The sequence below is a fragment of the Papio anubis genome, chromosome 19 (assembly GCF_008728515.1).
Source record: "Papio anubis isolate 15944 chromosome 19, Panubis1.0, whole genome shotgun sequence".
Classification (NCBI taxonomy): Eukaryota; Metazoa; Chordata; class Mammalia; order Primates; family Cercopithecidae; genus Papio; species Papio anubis.
The window spans coordinates 13,343,454-13,360,988 of record NC_044994.1 but is presented as its reverse complement, the minus strand read 5'-3'; the positions used below and the strand labels follow the sequence as shown (position 1 = coordinate 13,360,988).

General features: G+C 41.4%; 1 pseudogene; it reads left to right on the top strand.

The window, feature by feature from the left end:
• The window catches only part of LOC108582989, a 38,592-nt pseudogene extending 21,301 nt beyond the window's left edge, over positions 1 to 17,291 (top strand).
• Positions 17,292 to 17,535: the final 244 nt, after the last annotated feature.

Genomic DNA, 17,535 nt, shown 5'->3' with positions numbered 1-17,535 from the left:
CAACCTCTGCCTCTGGGGTTCAAGCGATTCTCCTGCTTCAGCCTCCCGAGTAGCTATGATTACAGGTGCATGCCACCACGCCCAGCTAATTTTTTGTATTTTTAATAGACACAGGGTTTCACTGTGTTAGCCAGAATGGTCTTGATTTCCTGACCTTGTAATCTGCCCACCTCGGCCTCCCAAAGTGCTGGGATTACAGGCATGAGCCACTGCCCCTGGCCCATTATTATTAATATTAATTCTTCAGGTAAGTTATTTGAAGGAAATCATGAACCATCTAATACTTTGAAAGCAGGATTAGAAACAAATTGAATGGGTTAGGCCGGGTGTGGTGGTTCATGCCTGTAATCTCAGCACTTTGGGAGGCTGAGGCAGGAGGATCACGAGGTCAGGAGATCGAGACCATCCTGGCTAACACGGTGAAACCCCATCTCTACTAAAAATACAAAAAATTAGCCAGGCATAGTGGTGGGTGCCTTTAGTCCCAGCTACTCAGGAGGCTGAGGCAGGAGAACAGTGTGAACCTGGGAGGCGGAGCTTGCAGTAAGCCGAGATCATGCCACTGCACTCCAGCCTGGACGACAGAGCACAACTCTGTCTCAAAACAAACAAACAAACAAAACACTTGACAGTACATTTGCAAGCATAAACCAAGATGGGTCTGGCTAGATTCCTGAGCAAAGAGGTAGAAGGGTCCCTTGTGGATGTCAAGGGGTGAGGGTCAGCCACGAATGCTTTTGTAAAATCAGGGATTGTTGTGTCTTCCTCACATCTGTATCATGTATGCCTGTATCCCAGGACACAGCTGTGGAATGAGTGGAAGAATGACTCTAGGATACACTCATAAGGACATATGTCCATTCAGATATCATGAAGTGATTCTTTAAGTATCAGAATTTTATAAACCATCTTTGGGCTGGGCATAGTGGCTCACACCTGTAATCCCAGCAATTTGGGAGGCCGAGGCAGGCAGATCATCTGAGGTGTGAGACCAGCCTGGCTAATACGGCAAAACCCCGTCTCTACTAAAAATACAAAAATTAGCCAGGCGTGGTGGCACCTGCCTGTTATTCCAGCTACTCTGAGGCAGGAGAATTGCTTGAACCTGGGAGGCGGAGGTGGCAGTGAGCTGAGATCACACCACTGCACTCAGCCTGGGTGACAGAGCCAGAATCCATCTCAAAAAAAAAAAAAAAAAAAAGAATTTTAGAAACAATCTTTAATTTCTAGAAATGGACAGATTGTGATAACCATACCTGTCTTTGTAAGTGATCACTGAATGTTCTAGCAGCATATGGATCCCTAAAAGTCAGCCAGTCAATACCTTAGCCTTGGTTGCTATGTTGCTGCTGTTTCCAGAATACCTGAGCTCTGGACAAGTATGCAGCGCAATGGGCTGTGAGGCCGGGATCAGATTCAAAGGATGATTCATTTTCAAATTCAGTTTGGCTGATTTGCTGAATATGTGTAGAGTGGTCAAATCAAAGCCTCTTTGGGTAGTTTTAAGTACTTAGGCTTGTTTTCCTTGTTTCTTTCTTTTTTAAAAAAAGTGCCGGCCGGGTGCAGTGGCTCATGCCTGTAATCCCAGCACTTTGGGAGGCTGAGGTGGGTGGATCACCTGACGTCAGGAGTTTGAGACCAGCCCAACGAACCTGGTGAAACCTTGTCTCTACTAAAAATACAAAAATTAGCTGGGCGTGGTGGTGGGCACCTGTAATCCTAGCTACTTGGGAGGCTGAGGCAGGAGAATTACTTGAATCTGGGAGGCAGAGGTTGCAGTGAGCTGCAATCGCACCATTTCACTCCAGCCTAGGCAACAGAACAAGACTCCATCTCAAAGAAAAAAAAAAAGGTGTTACCCTAGTGTATTTTGTCTACCTGTTCAGATCGCTTGCTGGCTGCCATTTGTGAAAATTACTTAAATGTGGGCTGAGACTGTTTGCAAATAAAACAGTAGTAACAACAACAAATTTTAATCAATAAGGACCACATACATTGAGAAGACAATATATAAAGACATAAGAAAAAGAAGTAAAAACACTTAACAATTACCTAAGTGCTGTGTAAATAAGGTTTAAGAATGGTAATGGAGACTGAGCTATATATAAAGTTTAATAGGGTGTGATGACAGAGCTATTGCAATATGCATGAAAAATTACTTTTTTAAAAAAACAAAAGATATATTCTATAACTACTATACATTAGATTTTGGCTAAAAGTATTGAAAAACAGAAGGCTAAAAGAGAAACTGTGTTAAGAAAATTAATATTATAAAAGAAGAGAAATAGGCTGCAAATAAAGAAATACGAGATTAAAAGATGTCGATGAGTTTTTGCTGAACCTGAATTTTTGCAGAGGAGTGGTGAGGTGAAGGTGTTGGGAAGGGGTGGAGGAATCTCTAGCCCTCCATATCAAAGAAAAGCCAGGATTTTAAGCCCAGAGCCTGGAACTCTCTTGGGACTCTATAATGACCAGCATCTGCCACTGTAATTACGAAACGTGTTACCTGACCAACTTCATGCTACAATGTTAGCTTATTGGTGTGAAGCAAAACAAAATTTTACTTTCTTAACATCCTTTAAATAGGTGTTACTTCCCTTAATAGCAATGCCATGCTTGGTCGGGGAGGAAGGGAAATCTAAATCCTCATGTAACAGCTTTAAAAATGTTCCAGCTATTGGTTTTAAGCCTATACATCTTCCCCTCTAAAATTCTCTAACTTCTTCTGTTTTATGTTTTTTCCTTCTTACTCTGATGTTTTAGGTGTTTTTAATTTACTCTCAATAGAAGTGCGAAATACTTATTAGAAGTTCTTTAGATCTTGCCTTTAGAATGCATAATGTAAAATTCTAAATTTATAATCAGAACAAAAATAATTTTCCTTTAATTTGTATGACATATAGTTTCCAAGTATTTTTTTCTCTGTCATAACTGAATATCACAACTTATTTCAGGATCAAAATATAGTGAGGAAGAAAAGATATATATAGTGATCAAATCTGAATTTAATTTTAACATTTTCCCTTGGGGTAAAATAGGGATAAAAAATAAGTTATAAATGTCTATATTCTGGCCATAGATTAAATAGATAATATTTTCTGTCTTCAGTGAAATTTTCATCTAATATCCAACATTTCTTAAATAAATAAAGCAAATGTCTTAGAGAATAACAGAAATTACGAGGAAAGTCCTATATATAAAATAATGAATTAACTATTGCTAGTTAAATTTATGTTTATGTTTCTTAAAAAAAAAAAAAAAAAAGATGGCCGGGTGCAGTGGCTCACACCTGTAATCCCAGCACTTTGGGAGGCTGAGGCAGGCAGATCATGAGGTCAAGGAATCGAGACCATCCTGGCCAACATGGTGAAACCCTGTCTCTACTAAAAAAACACAAAAAATTAGCCAGGCATGGGGACGCACGCCTGTAGTCCCAACTACTGGGGAAGCTGTGGCAGGAGAATAGCTTGAACCCGGGAGGCGGAGGTGCGGTGAGGAGAGATTACGCCACTGCACTCCAGCCTGTGCAACACAGTGAGACTCTGTCTCAAAAAAAAAAAAAACTGTGTGTGTATATATATACATATATAAAAATATATATAAATATATAATTTATATAATATACAAATATATATAAAAGTGTTTATATATATATAAAATAGTTATAGTCTATGACTAGCCTGATCATAAATCAGTGCAGCACCTCTCTGGGTCTTAACAGATGCTCCACTTATTTCGCTTATAGTCATCTCTCCTTTAGCACTCAGTCTATGTTGGTGTCCCAAGGTGCTGCTCCTAAGGCACGTCCTTCAACCTAAACTTTCATCATTTTCCCTGGTAGGGTGAGCAGAGGACTAGCATTTTTTAGGCTCTTAGAAATCTACAGGACTCTTATCTACTTCACAACAAAATCAAATGCCATGCAAGATTGTGGTTTTTATATCAACCATCATGTCCACAAAACATAGATAATAGATAATCTATATATATAATTGTATGGACTTTTACATATACTATATATAGATAGTAGTTTGGACTTAAATTAAAATTATTATTACTAAAAGCGGTACCTAATTTCTCTGGCTAATTTTGAGAAATGTTTTATAAGTCTGAGGATGCAATTTTAAAGACAATCCAACAAGTGCTTTCTAAAATTGTCCACTTGGCTCAGATGAGTCTCCATGTTTGAGTGCATTTTAGACTAGTTCATTGAACAAGATAAAAAATATCAAGGATTCAAAATCTCCTGAACACTAGAAGCTTGTAAGTTATTCTCATGAGTATCCACTTGAGAACATTTGCAGGGAAGAGCAAGCATCAAAGGAAGTGTAGTTTGGTTAAAAACAAACAAACAAACATAGGTTGGGTCCCAAAAGAACTGGGGCTTGAGCCCTGCAGTGTCACATACTGGTTGTGTGGGTTTGGGTAGTTACTTAACATCACTGACCTCAGTTTCCTCAGCTGTAAAACAAGAGAACGACACCTACTTGACAGGGTTGATGTGAAGACTAAATAAGTTAAATGGGAAAGCACAGAAAGTGCTCAGCTCAGCCACTGACACATAGAATATATTCAATAAATGGTAACCAGTTTATTAAAAATATATTAAGGAAGCAATATCTAAGGCATGACTCCTATTTATAATGTTGGCTACCATAATCTGGACAGTTGTCCCCTATCTCCTCTGTTCAATCTTGGAAAAAATATTTTTGGGATAAGAAATGAAAAATTTTAAATAGTTTTACACAAACTATATTAGAAAACAAATTAACTTGAATTTAGAAGCAATAACTTCCGTGCATTAAAAGGGGTGCCTAAATATTATTTTCAGATAGTTATATGTGTTTATAATGTTCCTTCCCTGTGCTAAACTGAGGATGAAGGAATAAATTGAATCAAAATACATGGTGAAAAATAACTGGATTCAGAAGACCCTGAGAGACAAAAAAAGAAGCAGATGATAGGAACACTTCATTCCAATCCCTTAAAACGTAATTCTCAGCTTCTCTGTTAGATCAGATGACAAGAGAAACATTTGTCTAGGCTCAGGCTGGCTGGAGATTGATCTGCTGAATGGAGCTAAAAACAAATTTCCAAAAAAATTTAAGATTGACCTTCCCTATACCATACCAATAAATTTTATGGGAGAAATTACCCCTCTTTAATGAAAGGAATAGATGTTGCTCCATTTCTAACTTAATCACTGATTTAACTTAATCAGTGTAAATCACCCGGGAAGGGCAGGCTTGTCCAATAAATGTTCTCCCATAAAATGAATTGCAAAGAGGCTAGACTGTTTAATAACAAAATGAAAATTTCAATTATTTGCGGAAGCTGCATCTACCATATAACAAAAAGCATTATTGCCACAGGAGAAATACTTTCAAGATTCACTGTTCTTTCACTAATATAAATAACTCCTTTTGGGCAGTTCTGATTATTTAGAGTCCAATAGAAAAAGAACATTGTTGGTAATATCTGCTGTAATAGAAAGCAATATCGAATCCTCTTTTCTGGAAGCATAGGATTGTGATGGCTAGACAATGTTCCTACAATTCATTACTTAAACTGTTTCATGGTTCTTTTTACTATGTGAACTTTCTTAGATTAGTTCAAATTTGAGGAGTTTTTACCTGAGATTGTTCCTTAAGGGTTCTATGTAAAATAGATTTAGAATGGAGTTGGCCTCTTTCCCAAAGCTGAGGGCTTACAGTGGCTTGGGCAGCCTGGGCAAAGAGACCAGTAAGAAAATTCTTGTGGTAGGAGAGAGGCAGTGACTTGGACCAGGGTGGTGGCAGTGGAGATAAGAGTGGTGGACATATTTTTTTATATATATATATATATACACACTTTTTTTTTTTTTTTTTTGAGACAGAGTCTTGCTCTGTCACCCAGGCTGGAGTGCAGTGGCGCGATCTTGGCTCACTGCAACTTCTGCCTCCTGGGTTCAAGCAATTCTCCTGCCTCAGCCTCCTGAGTAGCTGAGATTACAGGCATCCGCCACCACGCCCAGCTAATTTTTGTATTTTTAGTAGAGATGGGGTTTCACCATGTTGGCCAGGCTGGTCTCAAACTCCTGACCTCATGATCTGCCTGCCTTGGCCTCCCAAAGTGCTGGGATTACAAGCGTGAGCCACTGCACCTGGCCTAGCTATATGTTTTGAAGGAAGAGCCAATAGATTTTTTTGCTAATGATTTGGTTATAGATTATGAAGGGAAGGGAAAACTTAGGAATACCACAAAGATTGAGGCTAGAATAATTGAATGGGAGTGGAGCCATTTACAGAGCTGGTAAACTGGGAGACTGTTAGATTTGAGAAGGAAAATAAAAGTTGACATGATATGAGTCTTCTGTGTATAAGAAACATAAAAAATTAAAATAATTAAAGCACCATTAAGCCTTTGCTTTTGAAAACACGTTCTAAATTTTTTTCCTTGATATAGTATTGTTTTGGTGTAATCTCCAGACCTCTTTTAAACTATTTAACACTTTGATAGCTCTACAGATAATCATAATAGATCATAAAATATTTACTACTCATTTGTATTACAAAGGATAAGAGTTTATCTTTTATGAAGATTAGAAAAACCTTTAAAAGACAAATTTCCCAAGTTCCATTATTTTGCCCCCCAAAATACAATTAATTACATGCTTTTGAAAATCAATATATTTGTTTCGATAGCAGTAACAGCTGGGATGGCAGGGCTAAGCCAGTTTATTTAACGGCGTAGCTTTTATTTTGGGATTCATTCCTTGTTGAACCTGCATACATATAAAGACTTGGTTTCATTAAAACAAACAACAAACAAACAAACAACTTCAGGACAGAAATGCTTTTATTTTTAACTCTGAGATTTAACCAGGAAAAGGACAATTTTAAAAGCTGAGTTTAGAGGTAGAATTGGTGGCAACTCATTTGCTCAAACAAAAGACAAGAGTGACATCTAGTGTTCATTAGGAGTAGCTGTAACTTGGACTGCTATTTTCTCAATTACAGCAGAAAAACAAATGAGAGGGAGACAAAGGAAAAAGACCACTCTGATAGCCGCAGGAATTTTTCAATAGAGACATAATTCCTGAAAGCTCAGAGAGGGGCACCAGATCTGAATTTAGAAATTAAGGAGTCGCATCATGAAGTAACTACCTCCTGAGCTGATAAAGGAGGAACAGTCACAGGTGACAAGGGCAGGAAGAGCACTGATGTCTTAAGACATGAGTCAAGGTGGGAAATCAAGGAACAACATGATATTATGGGCAGGTTTAACTGCTTGAGATAAAGCAGGGGAAAGTGAGTGCCTGGAAGGGAGGCTAGAGACAGGAGCAAAGCTGAGATCAAAGAGAGTTTGTACTTTCTATGTAATAGGAAGCCACTCAACAGACGGCCTTGCGTGGTGGCCCACCCCTGTAGTACTGGCTGCTCAGGAGGCTGAGGCAGGAGGATGGCTTGAGCCCAGAGGCTTGAGGCTGCAGTGAGCTATGGTCATGTCACTGAATTTCAGCTTGGGTGACAGAGCAAGACCCTGTCTCTAAAAAAAATAAAGATAAAGATAAAGATAGAAAACAGAGAGACAGCCTGGCAATTCGGATACAACCCTGGCAGCATGTGGGGGATGTATTGGGGTGGGAATTGAAACTAAAATTAGGATGTTATTGTAGTAGATGATGGTTATAGTAAGCAGGAAAAAAGGATGACTCAAGTAATTGGAAGAAAAAATAAACAATTAGGTTTGATGGCTGGATGTCACCTTCTTTTAGAGTTCAGATAGATTATATTTTTTATCAGTTAACATTTTAAAATTCTATTTAAAAGAGTAAAGTTAGTGGGAAAGATGATTAATTTCTTATTTATTGATTTGTTTATTTTTTAGACGGAGTCTCGCTCTGTTGCCCAGGCTGGAGTGCAGTGGCACGAACTCTGCTTACTGCAACCTCCCAGGTTCACGCCATTCCCCTGCCTCAGCAGTATATATACTATATATATTTCACTCAGGAAATATATATAGTATAAGATAAGAGCATGAATAGAAAAGACATTACTAATGCTTAGTTTAAAAGAATGATTTGAAGTTGGATATGTTCAGAATATATTAGAAAGGAGATAATTTCTTTAATCTCAAATTATAATTCACGGATGAGGATCAGTATTTCAGAAGTTCCCTGTTGAGGTCTATCTCGACAAATATTCAATGAATACATTTTCTTTTTATTAACTATATTAATCAGGACCCTTTCAGCAAAGGATAGGAACTAAAGTTGCAAAATAGTTCAGAAGTTGCTCTTATCCTTTATCCAGCTTCCCCTAATGTTAACTGATATCTTATATAACTTTAGTACAATAACTTGACAATTTTTTATCCCAGAAAAGATGGCATCCTTTCTGAAACATTGTGACATAAATTCCTAGTCAATTAAGATGAGATGTGGCTATTACATTTAATAGTATTTCCTTAGAATTAAAGAACAAATTTAAATCTGGAAGTTCTCAAAGTCAAGGACATTTGACATCTTTGCCCTTTTCCAGTTGTATTTTAGATAAAAAGTTTGCTTGTCTAGATAATAAATTGGGCTGTTTTTCCTTCACTAGAGTACTGATGAAAAGTACCACAATAATTATTGAATAATATACAGGAAATGTCAACAGAGAAATGGAAACTATAAAAAAGAGCCAAACACATATTCAATAACTGAAAAGTACAATTTCTGAAATAAAAACATTTACTGACTGGGCTTAATAGTGATTGGGGATAGCAGAAGAAAGGGTCAGTGTGTTAATCTGAGTTTTCTGAGAAGTAGACACCAAGAAGGAATCAAATGTGCGAGGATTTTTTTTATTATTATTGCAATAGTTTTTGGGGAACAGGTGGTTTTCTTGTTACATGGATAAGTTATATAGTGGTAATTTCTGAGATTTTGGTGCACCTGTCACCCAAGCACATACACTGTACCCAGTGTATAGTCTTTTATCCCTCACCCCTCCCTTCCCGCCAAGTCTCCAAAGTCCATTATATAATTCTTATGCCTTCGTGTCCTTATAGTTTAGCTCCTACTTGTGAGAACATACAATATTTGGTTTTCCGTTCCTGAGTTACTTCACTTAGAATAATGGTCTCCAAATAATGGTCTCCAACTCCATCCAGGTTACTGCAAATGTCATTATTTTATTCCTTTTTATGGCTGAGTAGTATTTCACAGTGTATATATACCACATTTTATCCACTTGTTGGGTGATGGACACTTAGGCTGGTTCCATATTTTGCAATTGCAAATTGTGCTGCTGTAAACATGTATCTGCAAGTGTCTTTTTCATATAATGACTTATTTTCCTCTGGGTAGGTACCCAGTAGTGGGATTGCTGGATCAAATGGTAATTCTTTTTTTTTTTTTTTTTTTTGAGACAGGCTGAAAATGCAGCCTGTCGTCTAGGCTGAAATGCAGTAGCGCAATCTCGGTTCACTGCAACCTCCGCCCTCTGGGTTCCAGCAATTCTCCTACCTCAGTCTCCCAAGTAGCTGAAACTACAGGCACCCATCACCACACCTGGCTCATTTTTGTATTTTTAGTAGAGATGGGGTTTCGCCATGTTGGCCAGGCTGGTCTTGAACTCCTGACCTCAAGTGATCTACCTGCCTTGGCTTCCCAAAATGCTAGGATTTCAGGCGTGAGCCACCACGTCCGGCGGAAGCAGGCATTTTTATACATTCTGGGTAGGAGCATAAATTGATGTCCTCTCTAAGGAGGGCAATTTGACCCAGTGACTGAACGTATGATATTTATCTTGCGGCTACATTCTGAGAACTACAAAATAACTCTTGGCACAACATGAGCTCTAAGAGACCTGGCCAACTCTGGCATGGCTTCTGACTGCCTAAAATTGCATCCCTGGGACTACCTCGCTCCCTTTGAGTTCCTGTCTGCGAAAGCTGAAGCTAAGTTTGTTCTAGCCAACACCTGACAATAGGCCCTGACTCCTTCTTTCTTAGAGAATTTAGTTGAAAGAAGCTTACATTTGTAAATCCTTTCTCTGTCCCTTTGGGTCATAGAGCCAGTGCTTTTCATCTGTTAGATTCAACCATCTGTGGATCAAAAATATTTGGAAACAATTGCATTGTATTGAACATGTACAGACTTTTTTCTTATCATTTTTCCCTAAACAATACAGAATAACAATTATTTATATAGGTTTATGTTATATTAGATATTATAAGTAATCCAAAGTTTATTTAAAGTATACAGGAGGATACATATAAGTTATATGCAAATATGACACCATTTTGTATCAAGGATTTTTGCATCTGGGAATTTTAGTATCTTTGGGGGTCCTGGAATCAATCCCCCATGGATACCGATGACATATGTACATATCTCATATAAACTAGGCATGTCATTGTCAAGGACCTGAAAGCCATTCCTTTGAAATGTAACCACCAGGAAGGGTACGACCTGTCTCTCAGTCTGTAGGAGAATCCTAACTTCAATAATTGCCAGCTAGTAGGCCTGGCGTGGTGGCTCACGCCTGTGATCCCAGCATTTTGGGAGGCTGAGGTGGGCGGATTACTTGAGGCCAGGAGTTTGAGACCAGTCTGGCCAACATGGTGAAACCCTGTCTCTACTAAAAATACAAAAATTAGTCAGGCGTGGTGTTGTATGCCTATAGTCCCAGCTACTCAGGAAGCTGAGGCAGGAGAATTGCTTGAACCCGGGAGGCAGAGGTTGCAGTGAGCCAAGATTGTGCCACTGCACTCCAGCCTGGGTGACAAAGAGATATTCTGTCTCCAAAAAAAAAAAAAAAAAAAAAAGCCAACTAGTAGACACAGGTGGACTAATCATATTTATGCTCACCCACATTTTTTTGCTTTTTTCTGAGACAGAATCTCACTCTGTTGCCCAGACTGGAGGTGCAGTGGCATGATCACAGCTCACTGCAGCCTCGACCTCCTCAAACAATTTGGCCTAAGTGATCCTCCTGCCTCAGCCTCCCAAGTAGCTGGGACTACAGGTGTGCACCACCAGGCCCAGCTAATTTTTGTAGTTTTTATAGATGGAGTTTCACCATGTTGGCCAGGCTGGTCTCAAACTCCTGAGCTCAAGTGATCCATCTGCCTTGGCTTCCAAAACTTCTGGGATTACAGGTGTGAGCCACTGCGACAGGTTGACCCAAATTCTTACCCACTTTTTGTAATTTTCCACTTCCCTGACTGTTTGAGCCCCCGTTTATTCCCCTTCCTCTCTCCCTTATTCTTTCATTAAATTGCTCAGTTACCTCTGGATAAGTTGGAATGGAGCTCACCTCTTTCAGCTACTGTCAGTAGTTACTGAATAAAATCTGTTTTTATTACTTTAATGTCTGTCTTTGATTATCTTTAGCAATTCACACATGTTGAAAATGACATACAGGCTGGGTATGCTGGCTCATCTCTGTAATCCCAGTACTTTGGAAGGCTGAGGCTGGAGGATTACTCGAGCCCAGGAGTTCAAGACCAGCCTGGGCAACATAGTCTCTACAAAAAAAAATTGGCCAGGCGCGGTGGCTCAAGCCTGTAATCCCAGCACTTTGGGAGGCCGAGACGAGCGGATCACGAGGTCAGGAGATCGAGACCATCCTGGCTAACACGGTGAAACCCCGCTTCTTACTAAAAACATCCAAAAACTAGCCGGGTTTCAGGTGGCGGGCACCTGTAGTCCCAGCTACTCGGGAGGCTGAGGCAGGAGAATGGCGTAAACCCGGGAGGCGGAGCTTGCAGTGAGCTGAGATCCGGCCACTGCACTCCAGCCTGGGCGACAGAGCGAGACTCCATCTCAAAAAAAAAAAAAAAAAAATTACCCAGGCAGAGTGGTGCACAGCTGTGGCCCCAGTTACTTAGGAGATTGAGATGGGAAGATCACTTGAGCCAGGGAGGTTGAGGCTGCAGTCAGCCATGATTGTGCCACTGTACTCCAGCCTAAGCAATAGAGTTAGACCCTGTCTCAAAAGAAAAAAAGAAAAGAAAAAAGACCGCGCACAGTGGCTCACACCTGCAATCCCGGCACTTTGAGAGAACAAGGCAGGTGGATCACCTGAGGTCAGGAGTTCAAGACCAGCTTGGCCAACATGGTGAAACCCCATCTCTATTAAAAATACAAAAATTAGCCAGGCATGGTGGCGCATGTCCATAATCCCAGCTACTTGAGAGGTTGATGCAGGAGAATTGCTTGAACCTGGGAGGCGGAGGCTGCAGTGAGCTAAGATTGTGCCACTGCACTCCAGCCTGGGTAACAAAGTGAGACTCTGTCTCAAAAAAAAGAAAAAAAGAAGAAGAAAGAAAGAAAGAAATCAAGAGAGAAAGAAAGAAAGAGAAAGAGAGAAAGGAGAGAGAGAGAAAGGGAAGGAAGGAAGGAAGGAAGGAAGGAAGGAAGGAAGGAAGGAAGGAAGGAAGGAAGGAAGGAAGGAAAGAAGGAAGGAGGCCGGGCGCGGTGGCTCAAGCCTGTAATCCCAGTGACTGAGTAGCTGAGATCGGCGATCACGAGGTCAGGAGGATCGAGACCATCCTGGCTGCCAATACAGTGAAACCTCGCCTCTACTAAAAATACAAAAATTAGCCGGGCGAGGCGGCGGGCGCCTGTAGTCCCAGCTACTCGGGAGGCTGAGGCAGGAGAATGGCGTGAACCCGGGAGGCGGAGCTTGCAGTGAGCTGAGATGCGGCCACTGCACTCCAGCCTGGGCGACAGAGCCAGACTCCGTCTCAAAAAAAAAAAAAAAGAAAGAAAGAAAGAAAGAAAAGTACAAGATAGTTCATCATAGGATTGTGATAGTCACAGATTTGTAACACCTTTTAATTTGTAGGAGTCCATCAAGAGGGGCCTGCTTGAATAAAGCATCATAGCACATCTATACAAACAGTATTATTCAAACATAAAAACAAGGCACTTTATGAAATGGTAGAAAGATTGCCAAGATTTGTAGTCAGATGAAAAAAGGTGCAGAACAGTATGTATTGTCACTATTATTTGTCTAGAAAAAGAAAGAAAACAGGTAAATATCAATTGTATGCCATTTATATACTGGAAGGACACTAAGATACTGAAAACAGTGTTTACCTGTTATAAGGAGACAGCAATTACTTCTGGAAGGGCAAGCAGGCACCTGAAATCCAGAGGTGGGCAGAGGCAGACACAGCTCATGCTTTGTTGGGGAGCTGCTTCCTGGACAGCTGATCCTGGACTTCCAGGAGGTGCTAGACCATAGCAGGTGGCCAGAGCCAAGAACAGGCTTGAAGGAATGAAAGGGTAATTTCTTTTTTTTCTAGATGGAATTTCGCTCTTGTTGCCCAGGCTGGAGTGCAATGGGACGATCTCAGCTCACTGCAACCTCTGCCTCTGGAGTTCAAGCAATTCTCCTCCCTCAGCCTCCCAAGTGACTAGGATTACAGGAATGCACCACCACACCCAGCTAATTTTTTGTATTTTTAGTAGAGATGGGATTTCACCATGTTGGTCAGGCTGGTCTTGAACTCCTGACCTCAAGTGATCCACCTGCCTCGGCCTCCCAAAGTGTTGGGATTACAAGTGTGAGCCACTGCGGCCAGCCTGAAAAGGTAATTTTTTGCAGAAGGCAGAGATCAACAGGGCCAAGGTTAGTGGGCCATGAAGCAGAGTGACTACAGAGCTGCAGGCAGAAGATTGGATTATATTTAATACTCTCCTTGCTCCAAAGTTCTGGAGAAGCACCAGAAAGGGAAATGCCACTTAGCATGTGGGAGATCTGCTGAACCCAACTCCATGTGGCCAGGGTATCCTTATTACAGATTATAGCACATTATTGAATGGACTCTATGGAGCGGGGATGAAAATGCACCGCTGGGATTTCCTAATTCAGGGAAGACAGTTGGCAGGTAACCCCAGCTGCTGCTCCCCAATCCCCTTCCAGGTTGCAACAACACCATGCTCCCTAGGCTGCTTTCCAGTGAAGGACGGGGTATGGTTGTGAGTACTGGTTCAGGGTGCTCCTGTAATGGATGGCTTTGGCTTAAGGTTTTCCCACTGGTCTGGTGAAACTTTCTTAGAATTGAGTCCCTTTCTAGTCAAGCTTGCTTCTTCCCCCACTCGCCTTTCACAGGTGTCAGATCAGCTCCACAAACTGAAGGCCCTTCCTGCCCAATCTGCTCCCCTTGTCCCTCCTGGGCATTTCTCCCAATCTACCTCTTGCATCTCTAATATTATCTGTGGAGTACCTGCTTGTCAGAGCACCTGAAGTCATACACACTCCTTATTTTACACTTCTGGTTTCCTGGCCTCTTCAAATATTTGATTTTATTTTTAATGATTATATTCTGAAATCGAGATTTTATTGAAGTTTAGAAAGAGACTGGAAAGAGATCTTATTTAAGACCCACTAAGTAGTGGATTCTATAGGATACTTGGAATTCACCCAAGGGATTCTCATCAATAATTAAGGAAGAGAACTTTGCAATGGGAGCTCAGAATTATTGACATTACAGGTGTTATTGTCGATAACCCACTTCTCATGCCCAGGTTTTTAGAGAAGAGGACCCCACCTGGGTCTCTTGGTATATTTATTCAGTTCTTTCATCTCTACCACAGTTACTCTAGATGGTTCCAGAGTGGCCTCACTCTTTACTCAGAATCACCATTCCCAACACTCAGATTGATGTAGTCTGGCCCACTCTCCAGACTTCTGCACTCAGGAGGATTCCCCTAAGGGCTTTCACTTTCATTATCCAGCTCTGGTCATGTCCCTCCCTCCACCCATCCCCACAACTGTCCATCAGATGTATCCAGTCATGAAGAGAGTTCAGTTCCTTTTCCACAAGACTCTTGGACCCCATTCAAATGTGGAAATATGCCTAGGCACATGTTTCACAGTCCCCAGACATTCCATTTAAAGCAAACATGTGGCTGGGCATGGTGACTGACACCTGTAATCCCAGCACTTTGGGAGGCTGAGTGGGCAGATCACCTGAGGTCAGGAGTTTGAAACTAGCCTGGTCAACATGGTGAAACCCCATCTCTACTAAAAATACAAAAATTAGCCAGGCATGGTGGTGGGCGCCTGTAATCCCAGCTGCTCAGGAGGTTGAGGCAGGAAAATTGCTTGAACCTGGGAGGCGGAGGTTGCAGTGAGCCAAGATTGTGCCACTGCACTCCAGCCTGGGTGACAGAGCGAAACTCTGTCTCAAAAATAAATAAATACATAAATAAAGCAAATAAGTGGTACTTTGGGTCAGATAACTGCCAAGAGTATTACTTCCCACCTCAGAGGCGTCTGGCGTTTTTTGAGTGGCTGCATGGTCAGGGCTATAGTGGGCACCATGGGAAGCAGGCTCACAGCCCTGCAATTCTTGCGGAGTCAGGGTGTTGAGGCAGTGGTGGCAATGAGGGAGCTGGATGAATCTGCAGAAAAGGTTCCCTTGGGACAATCTGGATTCCCTTTAACTGGAACAGAGACAAGGTGATGCAGACAGAAAACACTGTATATTTAAATCTGGTCCCAATATCCCTCCAACCTTCAGTGCCTTCAGCGAGGACCATGTTGGAAGCAAGTAGTCCTGAGGACACACGGCTCCAGCTGGAAATAACAAATGTTCAAGTAAAGGCTGAAACCTTTTACCTTTCTACTATTGTGCCTTGGGGTGTTATAATAATTCTGGATGTTGGAACAGAATAGAAATGTTCTGTTGAGAACTGACAGAGAGGTTTGAAGATATTTGGGTAGTATCTGGGCCTTTGACCTTACCTCAGACTAGAAGTGATGGAAAGAAAAGAGGTACCAGATGATTGGTGAGAACGAGGTGGCATTCCCCTCACACCTTTATGAGGTGATCCTGGCCCCCAGTTTCTACTGAACTTATGCCACTAAGGGCCTTTGTGATACCCAGTGAAGCCACTGGCTTCCAATCCTAGTTAACTGGATTCCAAGTGAGCCTCTGAGACCTAGAGAAGTTGTCAGAAGTGATGTTTTTTCCTCGTTTGGATAGAACTAGTGATGTCAGAAATACCTGCTCTGTGGTAAGCACCTGGATTTCTAGGAGTTCAGTGTACCTGAGTACAGGAAAGATTGAAGAAGCCAGATCAGTGCACAGACTGGAAAAAATCCTGGAAAATTTGAAGAATGCAGGGATTGAACCAGATGATTATTTCATGAGTCCCTGTGAGAAGAGACTAAAAGAACTCAAAGCTAAGGAGCAGTCAGGAATCCAGACAAGAGAGCCATTCTGGTTTTCATCTCAGAACTTGTGTGACATTGGCCAGATGCAGTGGTTCACGCATGTAATCCCAGCGCTTTGGGAGGCTGAGGCAGGCAGATCAGTTGAGCTTAGGAGTTTGAGACCAGCCTGGCCAACACGATGAAATCCCATCTTTACTAAAAATACAAAAATTAGCCAGGCATAGTGGTGCGTGCTTGTAGTCCCAGCTACTGGGGAGGCTGAGGCAGGAGAATCACTTGAACCCAGGAGGCGGAGGTTGCAGTGAGCTGAGATTGTGCCACTACACTCCAACCTGGGCAACAGGGTAAGGCTCTGTCTCAAAAAAAAAAAAAAAAAAAAAGTAAACAAGAACATGTGTGATATCATCTGTAATGAAGCAGGCATGCCCTCCTTACACTAATATATTGTAGTGGCTTTGCTTTTTTTTTTTTTTTTTTTTTTTTTTAAGACATGGGGTCTCGGTCTGTCACCCAGGCCGGAATGGAGTGGTGAGATCATAGCTCACTGCAGCCTCATACTTCTGGGCTCCTCAAGTGATCCTCCCGCCTCCACTTCCTGAGTAGCTGGTACCACCCACGTGTGCCACCACCCTCAGCTACTAGTGACTTTGCTTTAAAGAAATGGTGGAATCCTAAATTTACAAGTAAAAATTCCCCTAAAAGATGAAAGATCTACAATTTTTTGGTTGGTATTTTATTTGACTTGGGAACTAATTGTTGAGGAAGCTATGACACCTGCAGATGGAGGGCTGATCTTGTATGAAGTTAACAGGAGGACTGTGTCTACAGATGACACTGCATTTGTGTCCCTCTGGATGTGTGTATTGTGAGGGCACTGCTTAGTTTCATGCCTCCAAATTATGCATCACTTTTGATGCATCTGTTCGTCCTTCTTGGAACTCAGGGTTGTAGAGTCTCTTCCTCCTGGGACCTGAATTTGTCTTGGAGGTGGCTTTTAGAAATCCTCTATGTGTTATCCTGTTGACATGCACTGTGTATTTGTTTCTTCTTTCTCCTCTCATGAACCTGCTATTCTTCCATTTCTGTCTGTGTAGAATCACTCAACGACTACAGTTTCTGCTCACTTAATGTGTTCTATATATTCGTTCTATATGCTAGGCTCAGTGCTTGCCACGTATTGTCTCACAATGACCTCTGAGGTAGATACCACTATCCCCATTTTATCTGTGAGCAAATTGAGGCTTAGAGAGCTTAGTGTCTTGCCCAAGGCTCACCTTTCCAAAGTAGGCATCCAGAAAGTATGAGGCAGACAGTTCTAAAGAAGAAAGATAGCTGAGGTCAATTCAAATTTTCCCTGACATGGATGGAGGTT